The sequence below is a fragment of the Bufo gargarizans genome, chromosome 5, assembly GCF_014858855.1.
Source record: "Bufo gargarizans isolate SCDJY-AF-19 chromosome 5, ASM1485885v1, whole genome shotgun sequence".
In the NCBI taxonomy this organism is placed as follows: Eukaryota; Metazoa; Chordata; class Amphibia; order Anura; family Bufonidae; genus Bufo; species Bufo gargarizans.
In genome coordinates, this window is record NC_058084.1 from 366537245 (window position 1) to 366553729 (window position 16485).

General features: G+C 41.4%; 1 protein-coding gene across 3 annotated transcripts in view; it reads left to right on the plus strand.

The window, feature by feature from the left end:
* RARB (retinoic acid receptor beta) overlaps positions 1-16485 on the plus strand; it is a 200822-nt gene that overhangs the window by 167975 nt on the left and 16362 nt on the right. The gene's annotated exons all lie outside the window — the stretch shown is intronic.

A 16485-nucleotide genomic window follows, 5' to 3' on the forward strand; every position in this document is an offset into this window, starting at 1 on the left:
TAGAGTACCGCTGCGGTCACACGGGCCTCTACTTAAACTAATGAGACTGCACCACGGGCATTAACAATACAGACCCACTGAACAGTGCAGTCTCATTCGTTTTGTTAGAGGTAGCTAAGGGCCGTACGACCGCAGCAGTACTCTACCACAACACAGCCTCGTTGTAAACCACGGCACGGTGGCACTGATTGGATGTACCCTATACACTGATACATCCAAACTGGCTGTACCATATACACTGATACATCCAAACTGTGATTCTTTTACAATGCTGTTCTTATTCTGTTGTTTGCATGTCATTGTCTTTGTGTGTGCGATTGTACATTATTGCAAGTAATAGTGCTATAAAAATTTATGAAAATAATAATAATAATATAAATTATGATTTAAATCCCAAACGGGTCCTGCAATGTTTCTACGATAAACTTAAGACATATCTGCCAATACTGAAGATTCAGGATCCCTGAGCTATCCTGTAAGCCAGATGGATTATAGCCGTTTTTGTTAATCATATACAAAAAAAAATAATTTTAAATCAAACAAGTCTGCTCTAAAAGTAAGTCGCCTCTGCTGACCTCCTCTTCATCCCCATTCAGGAGCTGTGGTGAATAGGCTCTCATGTATGACATTGATGTATGGCACAAACAGAGGAACAGAGTAAAACTATCCTCTGTTCTGCAGACTGCCCTGAGGTTTCCTCTCTCTGTGAATTCATTCATACTGTATGCTCTTATCACAGTTGCTTGTGTGTGTGGTCCCATTCCACAAGACATAACCATATATCATCGATTGCATGCCTGTCATTATTACACTATTAAGATAAGTCAACACCGCCTCCCTCTTAATCCAGTACACACGCTGTGATTTATTACTTCTCCCCTTTAATCATAGTAACTCCTTATAGTAGCAGTGGTCAACACGTGTGCAAAAATTTAGCACGCACCAGAATATACTAAAGGATTTACATACCAACGTGTGCTATATTGTTGATTCATACACTATTGTATAGCTATTTAAATGGCCATTCTCAAACCTTTATACTGTTTTTGTTGGAATGTGTTAGTCTGCCGCCCTTTGTCACAGCTATGTACATGTGCACAGCTTATAATGAGTATACATTCATTATGAACTATTTCCATTGTAATAGTGTGTGAAAGACATTCAATTGTCTAAATCAGGTGGTGCAACTTATTTATTTCTTTTCTTGTTGCACTTTTTTGTCCCAGGCCGCCAACGTAGAACCTATATACCGGCTTTGGTATATATTGGTATGCCAGTGTTTTGCTACAGCTATATACTTTTGTGTAAATCAATGGTAAAAACTGCATGTTCTCCATTGTATATATCCATTGATGAGTCCATAATACTCTCTAAGAAACAATCTGTGCAAGTTCTGAGTTTACTATACCTCATAGAAAAGGGAACCGCAACTTTAGATGACCATGCTAGATTTCCACACACTTAAGGAGACCAGTCTGGTCACCTTACATATTGCTGGTATCATATATTGCTGACTGGGCACTTTGCTGGAGAATTGAGACCAAAATGTTCAATCTTTTTTTTTTTTTTTTTTTTTTTTTTTTTACAAACATTCATGTGTCTTATGCCTCATTCACACGTCAGTGTTTTGGTCAATGATTTCCATCAGTGATTTTGAGCCAAAACCAGATGCGGCTCTAAACACAGAACAGGTGCAGATCTTTCCCATATTTCTGATCTGTGTTTTATGCTCCAGTCTTGGTTTTGACTTATCATCACTGACCAAAACATTGATGTGTGAATAAGGCATTATACTGAGTAGATGCTACTTTCTGGCCTCTCTACCATGACCTTCTGGAAGTTTCTCCCAGATGCACACAGGCTCTTTGGAGCTCAGCCAGAGTGACCATTGGGTTCTTGGTCACATCTCTTACCGCCCTTCTCACCCAATTTTGTTTGGTGGGCCAACCAGCTTTACAAAAAGTCCTGGTTGTTCTAAACTTCTTCCATTTAAGAATTATTGAGGCCACTGTGCTCTTTGGATCAGTGCAGCAGATTTTTTTTTTGTACTCTTCTCCAGATCTGTGCCTCGACACAATCCTGTCTCTGTGAGACCTTATATAGACAGGGGGTGTCTAAATCCTGGTCAAACAACTGAATTTACCACAGGTGGACTCCAGTCAAGGTGTAGATGCTGCTCAAAGATCATCAATAGAAATGGGAGAACCCCAGAGATAAATGTTGATCTTTAATGAAAATCTCAATTGCATAGATAATTTATGAGAAGAAGACAACACAACATGTTGCTTTAAGTAAGCACCACATCTGACCAATCAATTCAACATTCCATAAGCGCCCCAGCCTATATTCAAAGCTCAACAACTTTGACAAAAAATCTATACAATGTCAGAAATCGCAACTGGCATAAATAAACTTGATTCTTGATTCAAGTAACCTATATACACTCAGCAGATTGATAAATGACCTGTGTAGCCTTTCTATCACCGAGAGCCTCCGTCACACAACAGTTTAGAAGACACACCTACTTATTCAGCATCATGAAGAGGGCAGCATGTATCCCAGGAACATTGCGTGACCAAGGCTGTCTGTGAGACAGCTTCAGAGGTCATCCTCTGTCAATTCGTAGATTCAATATAGTTATAGTCAGTACGTGGTCAGTATTTTTCTTCAATATTTGTAAGCTACAGCCAGGAGGAGAACCAAAACACTAGCGAGGCACAAGTCTTTCCATTATACCTTTCAAAATACCTTACAAAATAATGACCAGAAATGACTGACCGTATTAAAGTGGCCTAAGCCGTGCAGTGAAGAAACAAAAGGTTTATGTGGAAAGTGTTAGGTCTGTAATGGGTAGTAATTTTGGAAGTAAACAAGAATTTTCCCAAGTAGAGATCTCCAAATTGTGAGGAAATTACATACAATGGGGGGAAATTTATTAAGATTGGAGTTCTGTACGCTGGTCATAATTTGCATTGTGCTGGCGTTAAGATGTGCCACAATTATTAATAGGCAAACACCTCTAAATAATTGTGGCTCATGTCTGGCTGCCGATGTGCCAGAACTAAAATCTACTCCAACCATCCAGAAGCTGGGGTAGATTTCAGGTGTAATATGCACCAGTTTTTTGGGCACACATGTTGTTAAATGAGTGGGCTCACAGAGGACACGGCTGGGGCCAGCCTTCTCCAACCCACTTTTTGAAAAGTTAGTGAGGGTGTTGGAAAAGGATAAAAAGTCACCTATTTTGTCATAAACTGGCACTTCTGATGAAATCTGTAACTTCTGATGAAATCTGTCAGAAAATGCATACAGCTATTATAAATTCCCCTCCCATAGTGTACTGGAAAGTTGCATCTTGATTATGAGATTATTAAGCTTATGAAATGTCATGGAGATGTGGATGACAAATAGACGCAAAGGCATTAATACAGGTGGACAACAATTCATTAAAACTGCCACATCACTAACCTCATTCTTTATCATAAGGAGCAGTATGTGTATGTGCAGTCATCGAGGACCATGAGCTGTCTAATATTGTGAGTGCCACATAGCATCTCAGAGGTCACATTTTGGACACCAGCCATATTTTCATTATCAAAATAGTATTTCCAAATTTTATGTGCTTCATATTTTCTGTGGCTATACTAATTACACTGGCACAGAGTGAGTCATTTTCTTGTTGTAGATGGGAAAATTATATAGTATTTGAAGCTGGCCAACGTTCTATGATTATACAAGTAGATTGTACTACTTCAGATTAGATTATTATTACTTTCCAGGAACAATGGATGAACCCATGCATGGTTATTTTACTAATGTTATGTTAATAATATGGATGGTAGATGACAGAATCGTAGGGTTTTTTTTTTCTCTGCGCTATGCAAAATTAGGACGCAGCTTTAAAAGCTATGGAACACTGTGAAGTTGGATCTGTTTGTTCATGTGATGGTGAGGAATCCCACAAACTCCTTCCTTAGATGCATACAGACCCTAACTTTGGATTCTCTCCAGAGGCTAGAGGTGGCATTTGTACCAGGACCGAATGCTCCTCTGCTACACAACAAGACACATGGCACATGGTAGTTGGTGGCTGTGTTACAGATTTTGGAGTAGGGCACAGGAGCCTCTGATACCCACTGTTAACAATAATTGTTAAACTAACTTTAAATATGTGCAAAAATTGTGACAGATGGGTAAAAGTTGTTTCTCTGTATCAGTATTATAATTGACTGTTTTATGTCTAACCTGTCTTTTCTGGTCTTCATTGTCTCACAAATGTATTGTATGTTATCGCATGGGTCAGTGCCTTATTATAGTTTGTATGTAGGTACATCCCTTTAGATCTTTAGCTGCATGTCAAAATTGAACAGCAACAAGAATTGGACTGCAATGCCAGTTTAGATCTTGGGAATGATTGTTTTCCATTATGACTTATAGCAGATAGGGCTGATATCATCTTACCATTCCCACCCTCTTCCTATCCTTCTAGCCCTTCCATATTTTCCTTCCTCAGGGAGCCCCATTTGTCTGCATTGTCCACCAGAAGAAGTCTAGCATGCCTGATAAACTTTCAGAGGAGAGAAATGCAATATGAAGGGGCTTCTTCTGGTAGGCATTGCAGTTTAGCCACTACTGCTAAGGTAGGGCCGGTGAGGGTATTAGGGGAAACAGTCTCCAATTTTTGTTTCATATGCATAGTGCGCAAATGGCTGCAGCATTAAAGAGGTTCTCAGATGTCAAAAAGCTTTTTGGAAAAAGAGCAGACTGGGTTAAAAAAAATCTCTCACTACTGATGTTCCATTTCTACAAGTTTCCTACTGGTCTACACTTCCTGGTCATGTCTTGATACCCAGGAATTGACATAAAATGTCCACTCAGCCAATTATAGTCCGTGGTGGTGACCCGCCTCTGCTAGTCATTGGTTGAGGAAACAGTTCTTGCCATTTTCTGTGTGTTGAGACTGAACCAGGAAGTGGAAACCAATGGGCATCTAGTAATTGTAAAATGGCTGCAGCAGGAGACCAGTGATGTGAGTAATGCTTCTTTTATTTTTCTTCACCCATTCTGCCCTATTTCTAAAAAAATAAATAAAAAATCCTACTTAATAAACCCTTCAAAGGGGTTATCCAGCCATTAATATTGATGACTTATCATCAGGATAGGTCATTAATATCTGATTGGCGGGGGTCCGACAGCTGTTTGAAGAGGAGGCGGTGCTCTATGTGAGCGCTGCTTCCTCTTCATTACACTGCACTTCATCTCAGAAGTGCAGTGTATGTAATACAAGTACCCGCTCCATTCAAGTGAACGGAGCTAGTGTTTGTAATTACACTGCGGCGACACTCCAGACGAGACGACGCACAGTGTGAAGACCAGGAAGCCCCGGATCAGATGTTAACAATAGGTCATCAATATTAACGGCAGGACAACCCCTTTAAAGGCTTTATTAAGTAGGATATTGATCTCCTCTGGAGAGATATTAGTCTCCTCTGGAGAGATATTAGTCTCCTCTGGAGCGTCGGCGCAGTGTAACTACAGGCACTCGCTCCGTTCACTTGAATGGAGCGGGTACTTGTAATTACACTGCGCTTCCGAGATGAAGTGCAGTGTAAAGAAGAGGAAGCGACACTCGCATGGAGCTGCGCCTCCTCTTCAAACAGCTGATCGGCAAGGGTGACTGTTGTCAGATTCCCGCTGATCAGATATTGATGACCTATTGTCTGGATAGGTCATCAACCCCTTTAAGCTAAAGTAAATGGATTTCAGAGTATGTGACATTTGAAGAATATCTTAGGAAAATTGCACATGGAAAGGTGAAGACAAAGTATTGCACCAGTTTATATTACAAAACCCACCCCAAGTAATTAGGTGAAAAGTACTTTTATTAAAGGGGTTGTCTCACTTCAGCAAATTCAATTTATCATGTAGAGAAATTTAATACAAGGCACTTACTAATGTATTGTTATTACCCATATTGCTTCCTTTGCTGGCTTCATTCATTTTTCCATCCTATTATACACTTCTCGTTTCCATGGTTACGATTACCCTGCAATCCAGCAGCAGTGGTCGTGCTTGCACACTATAGGAGTAAGCGATGGCCTATGCACACTCCGGCGGTCCCGGCCACCAGAGAGTCTAGCACTTTTTCTTATAGTGTGCAAGCACGCCCACTGCTGCTAGATTGCGGGGTGGTCGTAACCATGGAAAGGAGCAGTGTATAATGTGATAGAAAAATGAATCAACCCAGGGAAGGAGGCAATATCGACAAAACAATACATTAGTTAGTGCCTTGTAGTAACTTTCCCTAGATTTAATGCCATTTGCTGAAGTGAGACAACTCCTTTAAGTGCTAAATACTTTTTTATTATACTATCTCACGGCCGTCAATAAATACTTCATGTGCTAAAAGTACTCGGGTATCGTGTTGCTGTAAGAAAAGTGTGACGTTATAATCAGAAAGGATCAGAGCCGTCATCAGTTAGGAGACAGTGGTTGTAAGTCTCTCCTTGATGGGATTTTCCCCAGAACATCTACACTATATATCGTTTAATTCCCTATTAAAGATGTATCATACCTCTGTGCCGAGAACTATTCACCGGGCATTTAAATGAACAGCGGCATAAAAGCGCCCTGGAAATGATGCTCAATAATATCGACTCCCACGGCCAGCAGTGAGATAATATTAAACACTTTTCAGGCCGAAGAGACTATGAGCGGTGCGTGATTAAAGAAGGGAATGATTTCTGTGAATTTAATTACCAGTCGTGTGCAAATTAATAGAAATTTTAGCCGAGAAAAAGGTGATTGTAATAGCGTTTAGCTTTGTGTCGGTGAGCAGTGAGACCAGTGCCCCTGGGAATGAGCGCAGCGTTTCCCCCTGGCTCTCTAATGTATATGTACGTGTATATTGGTGGCACTCGGCTCTAGTTTCCCAGGGCTAAAATTCAAAAGCCATGGGGCGTAGATTTGAAGCTGTTACATGGCTGAATGCTTTCATATTATTGTGACTGAAATGCATTTTTCTAAGTGGGCCCACACCTTTCAGTGACCCCCTATGATTTATTGACCTCACTGTCATCTTCTTTCAGTCTGCGCTGTCTGACAGCCAGTGTTTGATTCCCTCACAGATCTCTGCGCCTCTTCTTTGTTGGGCCTTTCTTGTGAACGGAGCGCCACACTCTTGATGAAAAATGAAGAGTTTTGTTAGGGCAGAAAGGGAGATCTTTGCATGGTCAGGCCAGCTGGAATGTGTGACTGATCTTCTGATTCTCTGCTGCGTCGCCATTCTTGTGCTTGCCATGGGAATACAGCAAATGGTGCTTACCAGCCCACCCCTCAGTGGCCACATGGCTCCAATGAAGAAATGCCAGACTCCTTACTTTGTATCAACCACTGCAATCATTTTTTATTTTTTGTGCCTGCGTATTCTGTCACCTCATGTGGTGGAGCTTGAGTAGGTATTATTCCTGTACCATTACAAAGATGCCCTCAGCCATGCAGGGAATTGTGTCCCCGAATATTCATAGGTTTCACTGTATATCCTTTACAGACATTATCGCCAACAGTTTAAAAATGGAGCATATCTAAAGGCGCACGAAAGCAGCACAGCATCAGTGCTCATTCAGACAGCCGTAGTGTTTTGCAGTCCGCAAATTAGGGATTCGCAAAACACGGATACAGGCCATGTGCATTCCTCATTTTGCGGAAGGCACGTGGCCAGCCCTATGATAGAAATGCCTATTCTTGTCTGCGATTGCGGACAAGAACAGGACATGCTCTATCTTTTTTTGCAGGGCCGCATTGAAATGAATGGGTCGGAACGGGTGCGGACTCGTTCATACGGTCATCTGAATGAGCCCTTAGTATGACAGGAGTCTCACATCAGTATTTTATGGCTTCAAAGTCCCTGCACCTAGAAGCCTACACATGAGTCATAAAGCCCCATCGCAAAACTCAGAATAGACCCTTCTTGCCACTAAGGACTACTTAGGACTAATGAACTACGCCTTTATCTCAGTGTCCACCATTCTGTTTTTAGATCTAAGATTCTGTCCTGATTCATTTCATTTGATATTTGCACAGGGGGCTCAGTTTTACAGAGTTCAGCTCTCCTCTGTTGCTTCACCCAGACAGCTAGGTAAATAGAGAATCTGAAGCGGAGCAGGTGAACATTCAAGTTCCAGCACGCAAGCGTCTTGATAAAATCCACAGGCTTTATTGAAGAGATAAAGTAACACCATGTACCACAACAACGGAAGTCTGGTCTACACATTTTGAGCCCTGCAGTTCTTAAAAGAGATCGCAGTAACGCCTGTACAAGCATAACAGACGCCTTTTCAGGCCATTTTACTCTCAGCAGTACTGCCGCTGGGACCTGCACCTATATCGAGAATGGAGAGGGGAAGGTGGTGGCTGGAGTACTCTGGGTTTCCCTGGGTCTGACCACCACCAAGCGCTCTCCCATTCACTTCTATAGGGAGAGCGCTTGGTGGTGGTCAGACCCAGGGAAACCCAGAGTACTCCAGCCACACCTCCCTATAGAAGTGAATGGGAGAGCACAGCTCTTGCGCGGTCACTGCTCCCATTCATTTCTATGCGGCTGATGGAAATAGCCGAGCCAGTGCTCCGCTATTTTCGGCTGACCCCTAGAATTGAATGGAGGGCAGCCGTGCACCCTCGTTCACTTTATGGGCTGCATTTTCGAGATAGGTATGGGTTCCAGAGGTGGTATCTGCAATAGGGGGCATATACTAGCGATATACCCCTATTGTCTGAGATGGGAATACCCCTTTAATTCACCACCTGCACAATGTTTACCTTTCTGCTCATACTCAGCCACCCTTATAAATCTGTATTATTTGCAGCTCTGTCACAAGCACACTTGGAAGTCATTACTGCTACATGGGGTTACTATATTTACCAGTTTTTCAGAACCTTCGGATGGCTTTGTCATACCCCCAGGTGTCCATTTCTGAGGCTGTCTCTGCATTTGACACAAATTATTCTGTCCTTTTTCTCCCAAAATATCGGCCTTTAGTACTAATCTTTACTAAATGTGTTTTCCACCTAGGACTGTGATGGCTAACCTCCGGCCCTCCAGCTGGGGAGTCGTAGTTTCACCACATCTGAAGTGCCGGAGGTTAGCCATCACTGACGTAGGACATCTCCCTTTCTTAAAGGGAATGTATCACCAATATTTTTCCTAATTTAAACCATATAGGCAAACATATTCCCTTTTCCTGTTTTCTTATATATAGATTTTGAAATAATACCTAGATTTTTTTATATATTTTTTTTTTCATTTTATTTACAGTACATGATTATGCTGGCAGCCATCTTGCCTGAGCGGCTGTTACCAGCATTTAGAGGTATGCTTTACTGCAGCTATATGGACAATAGTCATTTCTAGGCATGCTGTATGACCTATTGTGCAGGGAGGGGGAGTGATTCTGTGTTATCTATATAGAGAAGTTACCAGTCACTGTAATACTAGAATACTGGCTGTGATGATAATGAGATGACTGCTGAAAAGTGATACACAACAGGAAGTGTTGATAGTTTTGATATGTGGGAGTCTGAGTACTGGTACCCCACTCGCTAGAATGAGGGGAAGGAAACAGTCGCACAGAGCACTGTTCATACTTGCTGAACATAAACCTTAGGCCTCATGCACACGGCCGTTGTTTTGGTCCGCATCCGAGCCGCCGTTTTGGCGGCTCGGATGCGGACCCATTCACTTCAATGGGGCCGCAAAATATGCGGACAGTTAAAAAAAATATAACATGTCCTATTCTTGTCCGCGCTTTGCGGACAAGAATAGGCATTTATATTGAAGGCTGTCCGTGCCGTTCCACAAATTGCGGAACTCGCACGGACGCCATCTGTGTTTTGCAGACCACAAAACACACCACGGTCGTGTGCATGAGGCCTTAAGCATGCTACTAAGTAGAAGAATTCTCTGTAAGGGCTAATGCACACGGCCTTTGGCGTTTTTGTGATACGCAAATTCCGGATACGCAAAACATGTTTACTGGCCGTGTGTGTTCCACATTTTGTTGAATGGAACATCCTGCCCTCTATAGAACTGACCTATCCTTGTCCATAAAATAGACAAGAATAGGACTTTTTTTTTTCTGTACCGCGGAATGGATATATGGATGCGGACAGCACACCGTGTGCTGTTTGCATTTTTAGCGGCCTCTTTTAAAGTTAATGGGTCCACATCTGATCCACAAGAAATGCGGATTGGATGCGGACAAAAAACACGGTTGTGTGCGTGAACCCTAAGGCCCCTTTCACACGGGCGAGTATTCCGCGCGTGTGCAATGCGTGATCTGAACGCTTTGCACCCACACTGAATCTGGACCCATTTATTTCTATGGAGCTGTGCACACGAGCGGTGATTTTCACGCATCACTTATGCGTTGCATGAAAATCGCAGCAAGCTCTATATTGTGCATTGCGGTGCGATAATCCACGCAACGCAGGCCTCATAGAAGTGAATGGGGCTGGGTGAAAATCGCAAGCATCCGCAAGCAAGTGCGGATGCGGTGTGGTTTTCACACACGGTTGCTAGGTGACGATTGGGATGGGGACCCGATCATTATTATTTTCCCTTATAACATGGAATTCAGAATGCTATTATTTTCCCTTATAACCATGTTATAAGGGAAAATAATACAATCTACAGAACCCCGATCTCAAACCTGAACTTCTGTGAAGAAGTTCAGGTTTGGGTACCAAACATGCCAATTTTTCTCACTCACGTGCAAAACGCATTACAATGTTTTGCACTCGCGCGGAAAAATCGTGCATATTCCCGCAACGCACCCGCACCTTTTCCCGCAATGCCCGTGTGAAACCAGCCTAAATCAGTCTTCTTGGCAGTGCCCTTCTTCATGTGACTATACATGTAGATTTGTTTAGATCACAGTGTTAACTGACCAAAGATATAACCAATATTGTATGATTATGTTAAATACCGAAACTAGAAACAGTTCAGTACTTTACCATAAGTAGATTATACCACCCAGGTTTTTTTGTTAGATTTTCATATTTTTGCCATTAAAAACCCCTAATGCTAAATTAATGCTAGATCTGGAATTAAAGCAATTTTAACTAAATTTGGTAAAAAAAAATCCTTTATGTAAATGTCCAGTGCAGGCTGCCTAGTCCCGTTCAGTGTGAAATCCATCAAGACGATCTCTCTAGTCTCTAGTGGCTCACTATGTAGCCCTCTCTCTGCTGTCTTGAAAGCTCATCAAGCTGAACTAGCTTTAAATTTAAGTTTATATCAGAGCTGAGAGAAGGGCTTCAGACTGAGTCATCAGATATATCATCTGCTGGATTTCAAACTGAATGGGACTGAGCAGCCTGCAACATATGAGAAAATATGCAGGCTGCAGAGAAAAATCTTACATCCCAATTACAAATATGGTACCTCGGCAGTTTGTGAACAAGCAGCAGCAGGAGTACTGGACCGATGTCACAGAGAACAGCACTGGAGAATAAGACAAGTACAGCATCATTAGGGCTCATGCACATGGCCGTTGCCGTTTTTGTGGTGCATTCCGCATTTTGCAGAATGGAATGGCTGGCCCCGAATAGAACAGGCCTTTCCTTGTCCGTAAAATGGACAAAAATAGGACATGGTTTTTTTTTTTGTGGGGCCGCGGAACGGACATACGGATGTGGACAGCAGCCTCATTGAAGTGAATGGGTCAGCATCGGACCCACAAAAAATGCGGATCGGATGCGGACCAAAGATACGTTTATGTGCATGAGAACTTATTTACTTTAGACCATTTGGGATTATGTCAGACAACCTCAGTTTTTTTTATTCACAAAATTTCATGGGAAATACTCATCTACCCATTTTTAAGGAGATACATTGCAATTTTTGCACTTACATTTACTATTTGCTTTAAAGTAATGCTTTTTAATTCATTTTGATATATATATACGGTAATTACCTCTGCTTGTTTATTATGCATTTGTGCCACTTTATCTTATAAATGTGACACTGACTTTATAGAATATAAGACAAAGACAACAGGAGATGAAGTGTCAGACTCAGCAGATTCAACGACAAGGTCACCATATAAAGTGATCTCTCCAGAAGCCGACTATAAAATAGCCTTATCCTTCAACCCATGACACATATATTGACTGCTTTACTATGTATTCCTCTTTAATATGTTATTCCCTCATAGTCAGTGTTATTCAATGCCGCTTGTAATTTTGCGGCTTTCATATTTTTTAACCGAACCCTTGACTATATCCTCCCTTTTGCCAATGTATCTAACAAATTCAGGATCATTTCCATGTAAAGCCTATGAACAGTGCCATTCATTGCCTAATTTACCTGTAATTGCTTTCCTGCCACACTTACATTATCGTCTGTTCCTCGCTTATAGCTCAATAATCTTCCCATCACACGCAACTCTTCAGTTTTAATTTGAGATTAAACATTTATGACCTATTTTAGTTAGTAATTACATAATAATGGAGCAATTGTAATGCTGAACTATTGTGTCACTTAGGTTTTTTTACTGGACTTTATCTGTGTCTGGATTTCTGGTCTGTTACCGTATATCACATATAATCGTCTCCACGTTAACATATATAATTAACTTATTTCTCTGAATAATGTTTCCCATTTGCTTCATAAAGGAGAATTGCTAGTTAGTGTAATTCCATTACGCTCCGGCAGTGTTGAGTAGTGGCCCTCCTATTGCTGCATAACTACAAGTCCCAGCATGCACTTCATGAACCCACCTTCTTGAACTTGTATATGTATTTGTATATATATTTGTTTCCTATAGTAAGCAGTGAGATCGATACTTACATTTTACTGGTTGAATTTTAGGGCCCTTTTTGCATGGGTCAATGATGGGGAATGTATAATGCTCATACCCAAACATTGCCCCATGTAACCATGCTGCCATGCCCGTACGATTGATTGTCAGCATCACATCTCCTCGTTTAAACAGGGCATGTGCTAGCGATTAAAAACAAGATGTATGGGGATGAATGATCGCAGCAACAATCATTCATTATTATTGATTATTAAAGCGCCGTTCATTCCATAGTGCTGTACATATAAAAAGAGGTACACCTACAAAATACAGACATTCATCCTCATAGATTGAAATGATTGCTGCATGTTAGTGCAGGTAACAAGCAACGATTGACATGCTGTTTCCGATCGGTGCAAATCACAAGGCAGAATATCAGCTAGTTCCATACATCGTCGTCCATATGGACAGAATGCATATATACTGTATATATATATATATATATATATATATATATACAGTACAGACCAAAAGTTTGGACACACCTTCTCATTCAAAGAGTTTTCTTTATTTTCATGACTATGAAAATTGTAGATTCACACTGAAGGCATCAAAACTATGAATTAACACATGTGGAATTATATACATAACAAAAAAGTGTGAAACAACTGAAAATATGTCATATTCTAGGTTCTTCAAAGTAGCCACCTTTTGCTTTGATTACTGCTTTGCACACTCTTGGCATTCTCTTGATGAGCTTCAAGAGGTAGTCACCTGAAATGGTCTTCCAACAGTCTTGAAGGAGTTCCCAGAGATGCTTAGCACTTGTTGGCCCTTTTGCCTTCACTCTGCGGTCCAGCTCACCCCAAACCATCTCGATTGGGTTCAGGTCCGGTGACTGTGGAGGCCAGGTCATCTGGCGCAGCACCCCATCACTCTCCTTCATGGTCAAATAACCCTTACTTTCAAAGTTTTCCCAATTTTTCGGACTGACTGACCTTCATTTCTTAAAGTAATGATGGCCACTCGTTTTTCTTTACTTAGCTGCTTTTTTCTTGCCATAATACAAATTCTAACAGTCTATTCAGTAGGACTATCAGCTGTGTATCCACCTGACTTCTCCTCAACGCAACTGATGGTCCCAACCCCATTTATAAGGCAAGAAATCCCACTTATTAAATCTGACAGGGCACACCTGTGAAGTGAAAACCATTTCAGGTGACTACCTCTTGAAGCTCATCAAGAGAATGCCAAGAGTGTGCAAAGCAGTAACCAAAGCAAAAGGTGGCTACTTTGAAGAACCTAGAATATGACATATTTTCAGTTGTTTCACACTTTTTTGTTATGTATACAGACGTGGACAAAATTGTTGGTACCCTTTGGTCAATGAAAGAAAAAGTCACAATGGTCACAGAAATAACTTTAATCTGACAAAAGTAATAATAAATTAAAATTCTATAAATGTTAACCAATGAAAGTCAGACATTGTTTTTCAACCATGCTTCAACAGAATTATGTAAAAAAATAAACTCATGAAACAGGCATGGACAAAAATGATGGTACCCCTAACTTAATATTTTGTTGCGCAACCTTTTGAGGCAATCACTGCAATCAAACGCTTCCTGTAACTGTCAATGAGACATCTGCACCTCTCAGCAGGTATTTTGGCCCACTCCTCATGAGCAAACTGCTCCAGTTGTGTCCGGTTTGAAGGGTGCCTTTTCCAGACTGCATGTTTCAGCTCCTTCCAAAGATGCTCAATAGGATTGAGGTCAGGGCTCATAGAAGGCCACTTTAGAATAGTCCAATTTTTTCCTCTTAGCCATTCTTGGGTGTTTTTAGCGGTGTGTTTTGGGTCATTGTCCTGTTGCAAGACCCATGACCTGCGACTGAGACCAAGCTTTCTGACACTGGCTAGTACATTTCTCTCTAGAATTCCTTGATAGTCTTGAGATTTCATTGTACCCTGCACAGATTCAAGACACCCTGTGCCAGACGCAGCAAAGCAGCCCCAGAACATAACAGAGCCTCCTCCATGTTTCACAGTAGGGACAGTGTTCTTTTCTTGATATGCTTCATTTTTTCGTCTGTGAACATACAGCTGATGTGCCTTGGCAAAAACTTCGATTTTTGTCTCATCTGTCCACAGGACATTCTCCCAGAAGCTTTGTGGCTTGTCAACATGTAGTTTGGCATATTCCAGTCTTGCTTTTTTATGATTCGTTTTCAACAATGGTGTCCTCCTTGGTCGTCTCCCATGTAGTCCACTTTGGCTCAAACAACGACGGATGGTGCGATCTGACACTGATGTTCCTTGAGCATGAAGTTCACCTTGAATCTCTTTAGAAGTCTTTCTAGGCTCTTTTGTTACCATTCGGATTATCCGTCTCTTAGATTTGTCATCAATTTTCCTCCTGCGGCCACGTCCAGGGAGGTTGGCTACAGTCCCATGGATCTTAAACTTATGAATAATATGTGCAACTGTACTCACAGGAACATCTAGTTGCTTGGAGATGGTCTTATAGCCTTTACCTTTAACATGCTTGTCTATAATTTTCTTTCTGATCTCTTGAGACAGCTCTTTCCTTTGCTTCCTCTGGTCCATGTCGAGTGTGGTACACACCATATCACCAAACAACACAGTGATTACCTGGAGCCATATATATAGGCCCAATGGCTGATTACAAGGTTGTAGACACCTGTGATGCTAATTAGTGGACACACCTTGAATTAACATGTCCCTTTGGTCACATTATGTTCTGTGTTTTCTAGGGGTACCATCATTTTTGTCCATGCCTGTTTCATGAGTTTATTTTTTTACATAATTCTGTTGAAGCATGGTTGAAAAACAATGTCTGACTTTCATTGGTTAACATTTATAGAATTTTAATTTATTATTACTTTTGTCAGATTAAAGTTATTTCTGTGACCATTGTGACTTTTTCTTTCATTGACCAAAGGGTACCAACAATTTTGTCCACGTCTGTATAATTCCACATGTGTTAATTCATAGTTTTGATGCCTTCAGTGTGAATCTACAATTTTCATAGTCATGAAAATAAAGAAAACTCTTTGAATGAGAAGGTGTGTCCAAACTTTTGGTCTGTACTGTATATAGATCACAAAGATATCCCACAAGCGTATTTAATACAACAGTGCCTACTGTTCTGACAACAGCCACGTTTCCCACATCCAGCTCTCTGAGCATTATATGTTCTCACATTGTTTACTTAACCGGTAGAATCTTCTGAGATCTGCCTTCTGTAGGCTGTTATTGCTGAGGTAAGCCACGTCTACACTATCCCTTACGTCAGTGCTTCGACGAGGGAGCCGGCGCATGCGCAGTTGACTCGTCAAAGCCGGTGCCAGTAGTTCGCAGGGGCGATGAGGGAGCCGGCGCCTGCGCGAGAAGAACTGACGTCAGGGATAGTGGAGTGAATAAATTAAGTGGTAGGCGGTGCTGGGCTCCGGATCGATGGGCGCGGGTGGGCTCCAACATATCGTGGGACAACCCCTTGGGCTCCTGAGAGAGGTAATTTACATATCAGTAAGTTCGGTTTTTATAAGAATCTAACACACACACAGAGCATAAACAGTAGGATCATTTTAAACACTGCATGAAGACTAATGGGCACATATAAATATCGCTATATCGTTAATCCTGGTGACAGAATCCCTTTAAGCAATA